The sequence below is a fragment of the Peromyscus eremicus genome, chromosome 13 (genome assembly GCF_949786415.1).
Source record: "Peromyscus eremicus chromosome 13, PerEre_H2_v1, whole genome shotgun sequence".
In the NCBI taxonomy this organism is placed as follows: Eukaryota; Metazoa; Chordata; class Mammalia; order Rodentia; family Cricetidae; genus Peromyscus; species Peromyscus eremicus.
The window spans coordinates 46,233,947-46,248,260 of NC_081429.1; the positions used below are offsets into that span (position 1 = coordinate 46,233,947).

Here is a 14,314-nt window from a genome sequence, read left to right on the forward strand (position 1 = left end):
GTTGTTTAAATGTGGGCACACATTGCACAGTGTGCACACGAAGTTCAGGAGATGACTTCCAGAAGTTGCTTCTCTCCTGCATCACCAGTCTTGGCAATCAGACTCAGGTCGCCAGTCTTGGACAGCAATGCTTTTACCAGCTGAGCTTTCTTGCTGGCCTTTCCATGTCTCCTCAACAACATCATCATAGACTCTAGTGGTACAGATTCTCGTGTGATTCTGTTCATTTTGAGGACTGCCACAAGAGACCGGTCACTAAGCACAGTCGTCCGTGATTACAATGTTTTTTCCACCTTTTGAAATAAATTCAAGGCTCTTCCTGTATGATGCCGTGATTCTCACTTCTTCAAATTCTTCACTGGCTAGGAATTATCTGAGAATGCCATCTTTCATGTTTGTAGATGTTGGCAAACAATACTGAGAGGATCTTCAGGACCACCCTCAAGGTCCTCTCAGACAGCCTCCGGAAATATTCTGACCCCAGACCACTGCTGGAGAATTCTCTAGAAAGGAAACTCCGCTGAGGATGACAACCAGAATGCTAGGTTTGCTTTCTGCATCTTTCCCAAGAGCCTCCTCCTGATTAATTCTCAAGTGCAATTTTACTCAAGCGAAACCTCATTTATAAAGTATGAGCTTAACTGCCTGGTCACCAGAGCAATAAAGTGATTGGGTTTCCTGAATTTTCACAGGTCTAGTCTTGAGACTGTGAAACCAAAACAAGGGGAGAAAGACCCTTAATGGGGGCGTCCAAAACCTCGTGCCTTTCCTCCATGTCAGCAGCCATTCTCGCTCCTGAATTCTCTTGGTTTGTGCCCACCTTGCCTTATTGGGGACAAAAATTTTATATGGGTAGATAGATACAGTGCAGGGCCACTGATTGGTAGGTTCTGATTTTTATCTCTATCACTTAATGGATTTTCTTCAATTACACAACATCTTGAAAAGACTCGAGATAAAAATGACCTTTAATATATTATATAAATATAATTTTAGTGTTTATATGTATGTGGGGTAGGTAGCATGTGCACATGAATTCAAGGTTCTGAGAAAGCCAGTGGTGTCTGCTCTCCGCATCTGGAGTTGTAGCAGTTGCGAGAGCCAGCTGATGTGGATGCCGGGAAATGAACTGAGGTCCTCTGCGAGAGCAGTACACAGTCTTAACTGTTAGGCCATCTCTTTAGCCCCAGTGTGTTACATTTTGTATACAGAACATTACCAAGATTTTGGTAAGTTGTGTTCACCTGCCATTTTACTGACGGTGCTTCAGGCATCCCTTTGTTCCAGAACCCACAGCTCGTCCACTGAGTGAATCTCAGGTAGCTCATAGAACACTGAAACCTTCCTGACTCAGTTTCCCCTTTTGCAACCGTCATCTTAATCCAGTTGTTTTCCTCCAGGCCTCAGCTTTCCCTCTGCGGACGTTCTCACACATCTCACTGTCTCTCCACCGTGGCTCTTTGCTCTTTTGTTCCTGAAGAAAATCTGTATGGACTTTCGCACGAGCCAACCGCACATTTATCACTGTGGTGTGTGTTGACCGTAGGTTGTAATTCTCTGAGTTATGACAATGAAGCAGCATGATTCAAGAAGGAATGGGAAGAATGGCTGTGACAACTCTTTGGGAAAGTAAACATTACTTTGTACCTCACTTCTGATGGGAAAACGGTCAGTCTTTCAGAAGGCATCGGAATTTATCAGGCAGATGTAGCAATAATGTAACTACTACTGGATGGGATTTTCTCACACTCCGATAACAGTTTTATTGCATGCTAGCCCGCATGTATTGCTTTCTAGGACTATAAAAACAGAAAAGAGCATGCTATGTTTTCACTGGCTGACTTGAATTTGTGATTTATTTGACTGGAAACTTGCCCTTTAACCACGGCCCTCTGGTTTATGATCACAGTTGGTAAGACAGTAAATTAAAAACATAATTTGTACTCAGCAGAGAGCTAATTCCCTAAATTAGACTTTCTAATTCCGTTTTTTATTTTAAGATAAAAGGTTTCTTATGCTTTTGTTCTGCAGCTTTGCAAATGTTATACAGATTAAGTCGTTAAAGGCCATCATGGCAGACAATGTCCCAGTGCTGATAAGAAGGGTCTGAAGAGGATTGCTGTGGAGGATGAGAACTAGGAAGTAGGGGGCAGAGATGAAGTCATCTTCATGGAAAATAGTCAGGCAGGGCTCCCAGACTTTGGAAGGCCAGGAAGAAAATGATCAGAAACTATGGTGTGGTGTGTGGGGAGTGTGGGCCATAGACTCATACATCAGTGGCATTTGGAGGTTGGGCTTTTGGGAAGCAGTTCGTTAGATGGGATCATGAGGCTGGGACCCCTAGGATGACATGAGTATCGTTACAAGACGAAGAAGAGACTTGAGCACGTACACTCCCTCACTCATGCCATCGGGTGCCCTCTGCCATGCTGTAACATAACATAGCACAAAGCCCCCAACCAGATATCCAGATAGTAGCACCTTAATGTTGACCCTCCCAGCCTTCAGAACCGTGAAGATAGATTTCTTTTCTTTATAAGTTATGACTTTGAGGCTCTGTCATCACAACTGATGATTATCACTAGATTTGGGGAGGTAAAAACCAATAAAACATGATTCTCATCAAATCCAAATTTCATGCTACTTTTTAGTATAAATACATGCCAGATCATGCATGCATTCCTTGTAGTTTATCTGAACTTCCAGTTTAGTTGGGCATCCCATGACAGCCCTATGAGAAGGTCACACACACATAGGATGTGCTAGTGTTGGATGCTGAGTGCAGGTGGTCTAATGAGGGAAGCTGGGAGACGGGAGAGCATTACCTATGAAAAGGAGGTAGAGCAGGAAAGCAGGGACACAGGAGATGGGTAGCAGATGGGTGAGCGTCTTAGGGATGCTGTCACAGATTTCCACAAACTCAGTAGCTGACAAGAACAGTAATCTATTCCCTTACATCTCTGAGGGCAGAAGACTGAATCAGATGTGTGTAGTCTGAGCTACCATTTTAGGCTGTAGGGGGAATCCTGTCTCATTTCTCTCAGCCTCTGATCACTTCAGATGTTCCTTGGCTTGTGGCTACAGAACTCCACTTCTACACGACCCCTTTTTCCATGCTCATCTCTTACAAGGAACTTAGATTGAGGACCAGATAATACAGGACCATCTCCTCCATCTCAAGATCCATAACCACACCAGTCCCTTTGCTGTGTAGAGTAATATGACATAGTTCCGAGGGTTGGAACACAGGGCAAAGGGCCAGCATCACTCAGCCTTCCTTTCCCCCCATGAATTTCTTACCCACTAGGGAGTCCCCAACCTAGGTGGTTGGTCCCTTTCCAGCTTGAGTTCTCTGAGCCCCTTTATCCTTCTAGTACCATCACCCCTTATTTTAGTCCAAATTCCCTCCTTTTGTAAGTCTAGATTCTTTGGTAATGTCTTCCCAGGCATTGATCTGGAGATAGCCTCCGAAATCCTATCACGTATAGTGGCTACACCATTTGTGTTGTAGGTGCTTCGTCTGTGTTAAGTGAATGCGTTGTCGGCTCATAAGCAAATGGAGAGACATAACTTGTGCTACCTGTCTTCCTTCCTTCCTTCCTTCCTTCCTTCCTTCCTTCCTTCCTTCCTTCCTTCTTTCCTCCATCCCTCCCTTTCTTCCTTCCTTCCTTCCTTCCTTCCTTTCTTTTCTTTTCTTTTTTCTTTTGTAGGCTCTTTCCCCTTTTATTAAAAATAGATTCTTTTCTCATACAATACATCCTGATTACAGTTTCCACTCCCTCTGCTCCTCCCAGTTCCTCCCCACTTCCCCTTCTATCTGATCCACTCCCTTTCTGTCTCTCATTAGAAAAGAACAGGTTTCTAAGTGATAACAACCAAACATAACAAAATAAAATGAGATAAAACAAAAAGCTGTGGGACAAGCCCTCTGTATGCTGTGAATATGTTTTATACCATTGGTTATAGCAAGGCAGGATAGAGCCAGGCAGGAAATCCAAGCAGAGATACAGGGAGAAGAAGGGCAGAGTTGGGAGGCGATGCCAGCAAGCCGCCAGAGCAGCAAGATGTGCTAGAGAACAGGTAACACCATGAAGTCACGTGGCAAAATATAGATTAGTAGAAATGGGTTAATTTAAATTGTAAGAGCTAGTTAGTAATAAGCCTGAGCAATAGGCCAAATGGTTTGTAATTCATATTAAGCCTCTGAGTGATTATTTTAAAAGTGGCTGTGGGACTGGGTGGGACAGAAAAGCCTCCATTTACAAACCATCACATTGAAGTTGTAGTTGTACAAGGCAAATCAACAGAAGGAAAAGAGCCCCAAGAGAAGGCACAAGAATCAGATGCCCACTTGTTCACACATTCAGGAATCCTATAAACATACAGAACTGAAGCTATAACATATACACAGAGGACCTGGTGCAGACCCGTGCAGGCCCTGTGCTCTCTGCTCCAGTCTCTGTGAGCTCATATGAGCTTTGCTCAGTTGATGTAGAGGGCCTTGTTCTCATGGCGCCCTCCATCCCCTCCGGCTCTTACATTCTTTTTGCTTCCTCTTCTGTGGGATTCCTTGGGCTCTGAGGGGAGGGATTTGTGGCTGTGGGTCTCTGTATTTGAATTTGCTACAGGAAGAAGCTTCTCTGACAATGGATGAATAAGGCACAGATCTATGAATATAGCAGAATATCATTCAGAGTCATTTTATTGTTGCTTTTGTTTTAGACCAGTAGTATTTGGTTTTACCCTAGGTCTCTAGGCTATCTAGTCTCTGGATCTTGGCTGCCCAAACAGTGTTGGGTACAGGTTCTGTCTCACGGAGTCAAATCAGATATTAGTTGGTCACTCACACAAGCTTTATGCCACTATTTTGCCAGCAGGACAGATGGTAGATCAAAGGGTTTGTGGCCGGGTTGTTGGTAGCCTACAGAGTACCTTCCTGTACCAAAACCACTAGAATGTAGGGGCGAAGGTCCTATGTAGGCACCAGCTCACCCTCTCCATGGTCAGTGAGTTGTGTAGATGTTGTCTTCAGCAATGGGGCCTTGCTGTCCATTTGCAGAGAGCAGCCTACTATCTTGGCTACAGCCTGGGTTGTTTGGAGATTCTCATGGGACCCCTTTGACCAACAGCGACTTTGTCTTCCTCATTGTTTGGAGACTTCATTAGTATTGCCTTCATATATTTTAGGAAATTTCCACTGCACTAAATTGCCCTTCAATTCTTGCTGTCTCTCCCGGCATTCCCTCCCCCAACCTTGTCTCCCTTCCAAGCTACATCTTAACCCCTGACTTACGTTACTTATAATTCAGGGCTGTAGCATAGAAGGAAAATAATATAGCAAGAATGGAAAGATGAAAAAGTCAAGAGCCTCAGGAGGAATATCCCTCTTGACTTAGCCGTATCCATTTTCTCACAACTATTACTGCTCCCTGGTGTGGTAGGTTTAGAACATGGGGCTTTGGAGTGATGATAAAGTTACCAGGGGGGAATCCTCCTGAATGAGATTTCACCTCATCTGCCCATGCAGAGAGAAGGCACTGCTTATGAAGCAGGAAGTGAGCCCTCATCAGACACCAAGTCTGCTGGCAACCTGATGTTCAACTCCCTACCTTCAGAATTGTGTGAAACAAGCTTCTGTTGCCCATAAACCACTCAGCCAATAGTATTTTGCTGCAGCAGCCCAAACATATTAAGACACTCCTATATGCCAACAGCAAGGGACCTTTCTTCCATTCAAGCCAGAGTTGGTGATGATTTAGAGTGACATTTTTGCCTTGGGCCCTTCCTGTCCAACTGCTCATGCTCTTTTTGATGACACCCATGGGTATGGTCAACAAAGGCTCTTCAGGGACACCAGCAACACTGCAAAGTGCTCTGGTAGTACAACATCACCAGTCACCATAGCCTTCTAGCCACCAAGGCCTGAAAAAGGTGGGACAGACTGGGGAAGAAATGTCAAACCTTCTCACGGGACCTCATTGTGACATTTCTTAAAAGCTGTGGCCTTCTTTAGGGTAAGCATACTGTTTACTAAACAGTCTGTTTTTAATTACTCTTTAGGGTTTTAGGAAGGGGGATCAGGCATATAGCTTCTGTTACTATGTCCTACACCATAAGCTGGACACTGCCATGTAATGTAACATTCAGTCTAGTTAATGATAAACATGTCCCCTCAAACAGATGGCTTTTGACTCACATATAGAAGTTGTCCTCTGATCTCCATTTGAGGAACACAGCGCATGCCTGTCCCCAGCCACATTCTGTGAATGGTTTTACTTTTATATTACTGTTTTGAAAGGTGTCATTACTACATCATTTCTGTTATTAGTGATTAGCATTCATTGAGTAGATATTCCTGGTTAGGGAAAAGGGATTGGGAAACTGCTGGGTCACATTAGGCCTTACAATTTTTATCACAGACCTGAAGTTTACATCAATAGACATTACAAAATGCTGTCTGTTGTCTCGCATTTTTAACAGATGAATTTAAGCATCTTTATGTAATCTGATGAACTGTTTTAACATAGGAATATTTTTCCAGTTTTGGTGAAATAATTAGATGCATAAGAAATAGACTTGACCATCCTTGTCACAAGAACTATTTCAAGCATTCTTTCTGACTCACTGTTGATGAGAGATTGGGCCTTACACCAAGAAAAATTAAGCCTAAGATTAAAAAATTAAAAAGAAAATAGTCCTTTCACATTACTGGGCAAAGATCCCAAACCAGCCTTCTCAGGTTTTAGATAACTTCTAACAGAGCTTTTGTAGATGACAACTTTTTTTCTACCACACTAGAAAACACATGTGTGCTTGTAGTTAAAGTGCTTGTGTTGTGAGTGGGTCCTGTGTGTCAGTGTGGATATGGACTTTTGCTTGTATCGACTTGTGGAGGATAAATACCTAACTATCCCTGTCCCTGTGGGGGAAAATCAGGAAGGAACTGAAACACAAGGCCTTTCCTCCCATTTTCCATTCAGGCTCGCACAGGAAACGAACCAATAGTGGTTCTCAAACACAACATTGTCCTTCTCTGTGCTGAAATGCCACCAAACCTTGCAGGAATTCCGTGTATTTCAGGAGCTGAGATTTTAAGGACAAATATGAAACTCATATTTTCATTCTCTGCAGAATAAACAGCAAAGCAGCTTGTTCCCAGCTTTGCTCACATCCACTCTTCCTCCATGGCCCCAGCTATGCTCTGTGAACCTTGTAAACTATTTTTATTTCCATACTTTGTTGGAGAGGACCTTTGCCCTATTGTTAAAATTCTCATGGACATCTTCAAGAAAGGCCATACATAAAGCTTCAACTCCCTAATCCAAATTAGGATTTCCATTTCTCAAGTTTCCATAATTTTCTATAATTGAAAAGCATAAAAGATTTGGTGATACATACGTGTAATGCCAGCAATGGCCACTATAACCAGAAATGAAACTAAAAATTATTCAGTAGTTCACTAGATAAAATATGAACCTATTTTTTTGAAAAGGGAAACAAATTTCTTCAGAACCAAAAAGATGGATTTGTACTTCTAGACACACACACACACACACACACACACACACACACAGAAGAGAGAGAGACAGACAGACAGACAAACAGACAGAGAGACAGAGAGACAGAGAGACAGACACAAAGACAGTACATGAAAATTCCAACTAATGCAAAAATTATTAACAGGACAGATGAAGTTGTCCTATTGACTATGAATAATTTTTTAACGATGGAAATGAGACAAAAGTACAAAAACTTTAAATTACCTTAATGAAAAGCGTGACCTAAAAAAGGGGAACATGCTTAATGAGAGATTTTTAAATTTCAGATTAACATATGCCCGTATTCCTACCAGGTTTCCTCAAACCAATACATGAGTTTAATACAAAAACTAAGCCATTCCAGTATGACTTTTAAATTTAAAAAGTGGTTTATTTAGGAAAACTAGACAAGATTTAAAATACATTCTGAGAAAAAAAATGCATCAGGATAAGCTCTCCCTAGTATTAAGAACTATAAGAGCTCCAGCATAAAGCACTGTGTTGTCATATGATGATTGGAGGGAAGTTATAGAACAGAGGACATGGCTCATAAGTGAATCTTACTACACACAAACCTCTAGTAAATGATAATGAGATATGAAAACACATTCAACAAATGGCACTGAGAATTTTTAACTGTTTAGAAAGAAATACTTCACTTAATAATAAAATACATTTTAAGTAGAAAGTTAAACAGTAAAATAATGAAATTTTCAAAGCAGAAAAAAATGACTATCAAACATTAGAGCGTTCTTTAAAGTTACAAGTGTGCCGAACCAAAAGTAATGTAACATTTGGCCAAAGGAGCCCCAAACTCTCTCTATATACATATATTTGTACCACACACACACACACACACACACACACACACACACACACATACACACACACGCATATGTATGTATATCTGTGATAGTGGGGACTGAACCCAGGGCTTTGCCCATGCTAGACCAGAGCTCTATCACTGAGCCACACCTCCAGCCCAAGCCCCAACCCGTTATATTGTAGCTTCTTTCTGGGGGGGGGGGGACACGGACACGACTCTTCCCTCCTTGTCTTAGGGTTTCTGTTGTGGTGAAACACCATGACCAAAAGCAAGTTGGGGAGGAATGGAGTATTTGTCTTACACGTCTCCATCAGTGTTCATCATCAAAGGAAGTGAGGACAGGAACTCAAACAGGGCAGGAGCCTGGAGGCAGGAGCTGATGCAGAGGCCATGGAGGGATGCTGATTACTCCCACTTGGCTTGCTCAGTCTGCTTTCTTATGGAAACAAGGACCACCAGCCCAGGGATGGACCCCACCCACAATGGGCTGGGCTCTCCCCCATCAATCACTAATTAAGAAAATGCCTTTTTCAGTTAAGATTCCTTCCTTTCAGTTAACTCCAGTTTGTGAGTGAAGTTGACATAAGCCAGCCAGCACACTCCTCATCCTCAGGCCCCACGTTCATTCCAGATACAAAAGTATACTAAGTATCATATAAAAAAGGAGAAATCAGGAATGGAGAGATGACTTTATGGTTAAGAGCACTGACTGTTCTTCCAAAGGACCCAGGTTCAATTCCCAGCACCCACATGGCAGCTCACAACTGTCTGTAACTCCAATTCCAAGAGATATGACACACTCATATAAACACACATGTAGGCAAAACACCAACGCACAGAAATAAAAATAAATAAATTTGAAGAAAAGGGGGAGAAATCAGAGTGATATGATTGAGTTCAAAGGAATAAATGTAAATACTCCAGCATCATGGAAAGAAACGAATTGGCCCAGGGTTGCATCCGTGTACATGCTGGCCTCTCACTGCTGAGTCCACGACTCCAGCTCCCTCAGGTTATCAAACACTAACACTGTTTTCCATTCTATGGAGAGCCTCGAGGGTCAGGGTGAGAACTGGGGCTCCTGGTGATGGGAGACTGAAAGAGCTGACTAACCCGTTACTTAAGCCATGGATTCATTAGGAGTTATGCAGAGTGGGAAGTAGAGTCAGAGGAACATCCTGATTAGGGGAAGGCTCTGTGACACCTATAATATCAGGGTAAGGTAGAATATCAAAATACTATTGTGTCCCTCCTCAGGTAGGGGTTTCTGACCAGTAAGGAGGTCTGAGGCAGTGAGGACGTAAGGAATGAGAAAGATGGGAAACGAGAAAAAGACCCAAACATTTTCCTCTCCACATCAGCCTTCTGCGCAAGTCATATCCCCAAACTGTGTTAAGATATCTAACGTAAGAAGTATGAACCCTACTTCCTCATTTGGAACATGATTTCACTGTACATAAAATTAGTTTTGTAAATAATTGAAAATAGGAACTGGAAAGATGGCTCAACAAAACACTTGTTGCTCTTCCAGGGCTCCAGCGTTGAATTCCCAGAACTTGAATGGTGGCCAACAACCATCTGCAACTCCAGTTCCAGGGGATCCAATGCCCTCTTCTGCCCTCTGAGGGCATCAGGTGGTACACAGACATACCTTAAAAAAGAATTAAAAACAAGTAGGCTTAAATTGCTAAAAGAGATAAACAATAATACTTCTTCCATTAATTGACATGAAAATATGCAAAAAAATGTAATCATGAAACCAAGGAGTCTTAGCTTTTGAAGATGATAAAGTTCTGTAGATCAGTTGCATGTGGTTTGAACACACTTTACACCACTGACCTGTACTCTTAAGAATGGTTAAGATAGTAAGTCTTATCTTATTTCTTATTTTTTTTTCTCCTACAACAACAAAGGTACTTCTCCCTGGGAGATTGTGAGTTCATTTCTCTGTGGGAGCAGGCAGAGCAGAAGGAAGGCGGTGTGCATTTCCTAAAGCTTTTGAGGTGATTTTTTTAAATGTATGGCTCAGGACTTAGACACTGAGTGGTGCACTGCCTTGAGGGACTCAATGGGAAGGAAACCACGTGAATTTAGGGGGGAAAGCCTTGGAGAAAGTGTGTCTAGAGATGTATGAGATAGACAGCAAGCCCAGAAATAGAAGAAATGCCAGCTTAGCAGTTACTGATACTAGACAAACTAGAATGTGAACCACAGAGCTTAGTTAACAAGGATGGTACATGATAATCAAGAGGGAAACCATACTTACTTATAAATTTGTATGTTATTAACAACGGTGTTTGAAAATATATAAGATTTCTATTGCTGTGATGAAACACCATGACAAAAATGCATGTTGCAGAGGAAAGGGTTTATTTGGCTTACACTCCCACATCATTTTTCCCTCTTTTCAGCTAACTCTAGCTTGTGTCAAGTTGACAAAAAACTATCCAGCACACGTGGCAGCACATTATTTAATAAAGCCATATCACTACACCACAGTGGATTCTGACAATTGTGCCATCTCCCTCAAGGTTTAGAATCATCTAGTTGATCCTTACTGAGGTCACTCACAAGGTTGAGCCCAATGACTGCTGAGGCTAGCGTCACATGAAGGCTCTTTCACTCAAGGTGTCTAGAATAGCTGGTTTCATGAGTAAATATTCTAGGCACTCAGGTATCTAGAAGAGAGTGCCGGGTGGGCAGTTGTTTCTCTAGACACCTCTCTTGAGCGGCTTGAGCACCTTCATACCATGGTGGCTTCTGGGAGCCTAGACTTAAATTGTAACTCAGGGCTTCACGGAGAGACAGGAAGGAAACTCTTAGACTCGGGCACAGCCGCTGTCACTTCTTACGTATTGTTGAGCAGCCTGCCCAGACTGAAGGGACACATGCAGGCTCTGCCTCTCACTGGGTAGAGTGATGTCGAACAGTAAGTCAGTGTCATCTGCCGCAGGACAGAAGAGCACATGGAGAATCTACATGACCCCAGTGGACAGGCTGCTACCAGCAGCTTTCCACACTTCGTGTGATTGTGTTCCAGTTCCGTCTCCATGGCAGGATGATTGTTTAGGTCAGAGAAGGAAGACATGTTGATGACATCCCACTTGGGACATCAAGGCATTCCCATCGAAGAGTGGATGGATGTCAGGGAGGTTAAACATACGAAAACAAAAACACAAAGAGAATACAAATTCAAAAAAGTCAAAGCAACCGTACATACAAGCAAAAACAATACGCCTACCTCAGAAAGTCCGTGTCCACTCTTCCCACAGAACACCTATTCTCCAGGCCTCTCTTTAGATTGCAATAAGAAGTATGTCCTGTGGCAGTTGCTTGGCAGGCCTTGGCTAGGATCCGTGCTGATCAGAGAAGAGTCTCACACAGAGCTGCCCCTCCCCAGTGCTCAGGAGAGAGGAAACAGCAGTCATGTCAGAGAGGAAAGGGAAAGAGCCATCAGGGGCACAAATGAAGTGCTCTGGAAACCCAGAGACGGGGATTGCTTCCAGCTCCTCTCACCTCTTTCATGATCTCGTCTGGTAGTGACTCTGTGGTTGAAGGACATCACAGCTGTCCAGACAGTTCTCCTGTTCCTCCCTCCATATGCGGTTGTCTGTAAGGCAGACCTGGATAACTCAGAAGGCGAAGGACAGAAGCCATTACCCATGGACTTCCACATGCCTGCCCCCAGAGAATCAAATGTTACCTGTCCTTCACTGTCTCACCAAGATTACGTCCATTAAACAAAGTAGGAAGTTAAAGATGATAAAGATGATTTTTCCTAGTGCTGTCTTTTATTTACCTTTGTACCCTAGTAGGAGGAAATCTTTCTGTTGGTGTCTCCTGCTTCCAACTCCTGACATTTCACTTGGATGTGTTCTCTCCCTTTGGCTGTGTAGAAATGTCAGATAAAGGCAATTGAGAAACAGCAAAGCACACCTCGAGTGTGGGCATCATTACATCACAGCCTCAGATGTCCTGGGAACACCATCACATCTGGCAGGCCTGGGCCATCACTACATTAGTCTCCTACACCATCAGAATGTTGCCTTTTGTATCGGCTTCCATGCCTTTCTGGAAAAAAAAATACTATGTTTCCCTTTTTTGTTTCTTATTTTTAAATGACAGATGGTTAGGAAATATCTTCTTCGCTCTTATAATTATTTCCCCCGGTTTTCTCCATCAAACAGCAATTACGCTCAGGCATCGTCTTCCTAAGTAGTTATTTTCTAGCTCCTCAGGAGAATAATCACAGTGAATGTGTTCATCTTATGCACTTCGTGGCTTTTCTCAAACTTCCACTGAATATAATTTGTCCCCTAGTAACTAACATCGACACTTTAAGCATGCTCCATAGTTATTTTTTTTTTAAAGTAGACCACATTTTCTGATGAAATATTCATCTGTTTCATGAAGGACAGTTTTCGAAAACTCTCCCCCAAAGTATACCTTCAATAAGAAGTTAAAAATGTCACTACCATACTGCAGACATTTTCCAAGGGAGAAGTAGAGTGTGTGTGGGGGGGGGAGGCTCTTTATTTTAGGTTTGGATTGCTGAACATTTAAGCCACGCTAAGCAATTTACAAAACATGCAAATTATCCACCTTGTAGAAAAGGAAAATCCCTTCTGAATTTACTTCTGAATGCTAGCAATATTGAAAACAAGTTAATTTACATTACACCAAAAACCCCTTAAAATAGATTTAATAATTAAGTATGTAAATTAACTCCTGGCAAAGTTTCAGAAAGAAGCAATTACCAAGTCCACAGAGGCATTATCACTTGTTTAAACTTGGACGTAGTAAACGAATGTCAAAGGTCAAAATCCAGAGATTAGGGCATTTGTAAATTGTAATAGTAAATGTTCAGCAACCTTATTTTACCAGAGATCATCCATTATTAATTTAGAAAAAAACCCTTGGCTTTTGCTGTTCAATGATGACCACATTTCACAGATAACCCTTAAAGCCCATACAAGGATGGAAGTTTGTTGAGTCAAAGATTTGAGGTATGGTGAGAGGGGGTGTGCCTGACAGAGTCTGCCATTAGAAACTTTCCTGGCTGACTCTAAGCTGCTTGTGCTGTTATAACAAAATGTTTCACACTAAGTTATATATATATATTAGCCTATTTCTCTGGGCTGGAGAATTGGCTCAGCAGTTAAGAGCAGTGGCTGTTCTTCTGAAGGACCAGGGTTTGAGTCCCAGCATCCACGGGACAACTCTAGTTCCAGGGGATCCCACACCCTCTTCTGGCTGATGTAGGCACTGCACTCATGTGATACACATACATACATGCAGGGAAAAGACCTATACACATACAATAATATGATAATTTAAAAAATGTTTATTTCTCACAGCTCTGGAAGCTGTCAAGTCTAAGATCAGAGCACAGGCTTTGGATGGCTGGTGAGGGCCCAGTGTGTTTCCAGGATGGAGTCATGAATGACCCCTCCTCTGAAGAAGATGAACACTGTGTCCATACCTGACAGAGAGTGGAAGTGTGGAAGGAAGAACCCGGTCACATCTTATTAAAGGGATGTGACTCTTCACCATGGCTCCATCCTCATGATTTTATTGCCGCAGGAGCCCACCTCTGAGTGCTATTACTTTGGCAGCTGTGTTTCAAGTCATGAATTTGGGAGGAGGCACAAACAGGCAAACTACAGCGGCCCCCGTCCCCCAGCACCTGGACGTCTAGTTCTTTTGTCCCGCCTCCTGTACTTCACCTCCAGAAGATAAATGGTACTGCAATTGTGTGAAGGAAAGCATTGGCTGCTGCCATTGGGCAGCAAGGGTTCTCAAGCATGGAGACTGAGAAGGATCTCGCCCACAATGCACTTCTGGAGAACAATAATGTCCCTGGCAACTACTATAGAAGGAGGATAAAGATAAACACAAAGTTCGTGAGTCCCTGGAGAGTATCAAAACCAGGACCCCTCAGTGGTTCTCA

At 42.7% G+C, this 14,314-nt stretch overlaps 1 long non-coding RNA gene across 2 annotated transcripts; it reads left to right on the top strand.

Annotated features, from left to right (window-relative positions):
* Positions 1 to 663: 663 nt before the first annotated feature.
* LOC131923211 (uncharacterized) lies at positions 664 to 13,911 on the top strand. 2 transcript variants are annotated; one of them, XR_009382543.1, is made up of 3 exons: positions 664 to 808; positions 9,896 to 9,998; positions 13,722 to 13,911. It is a non-coding gene; the product is annotated as an uncharacterized LOC131923211 (long non-coding RNA). The 2 variants fall into 2 exon arrangements; XR_009382544.1 differs by lacking the exons at positions 9,896 to 9,998; positions 13,722 to 13,911 and adding an exon at positions 1,401 to 1,836.
* Positions 13,912 to 14,314: the final 403 nt, after the last annotated feature.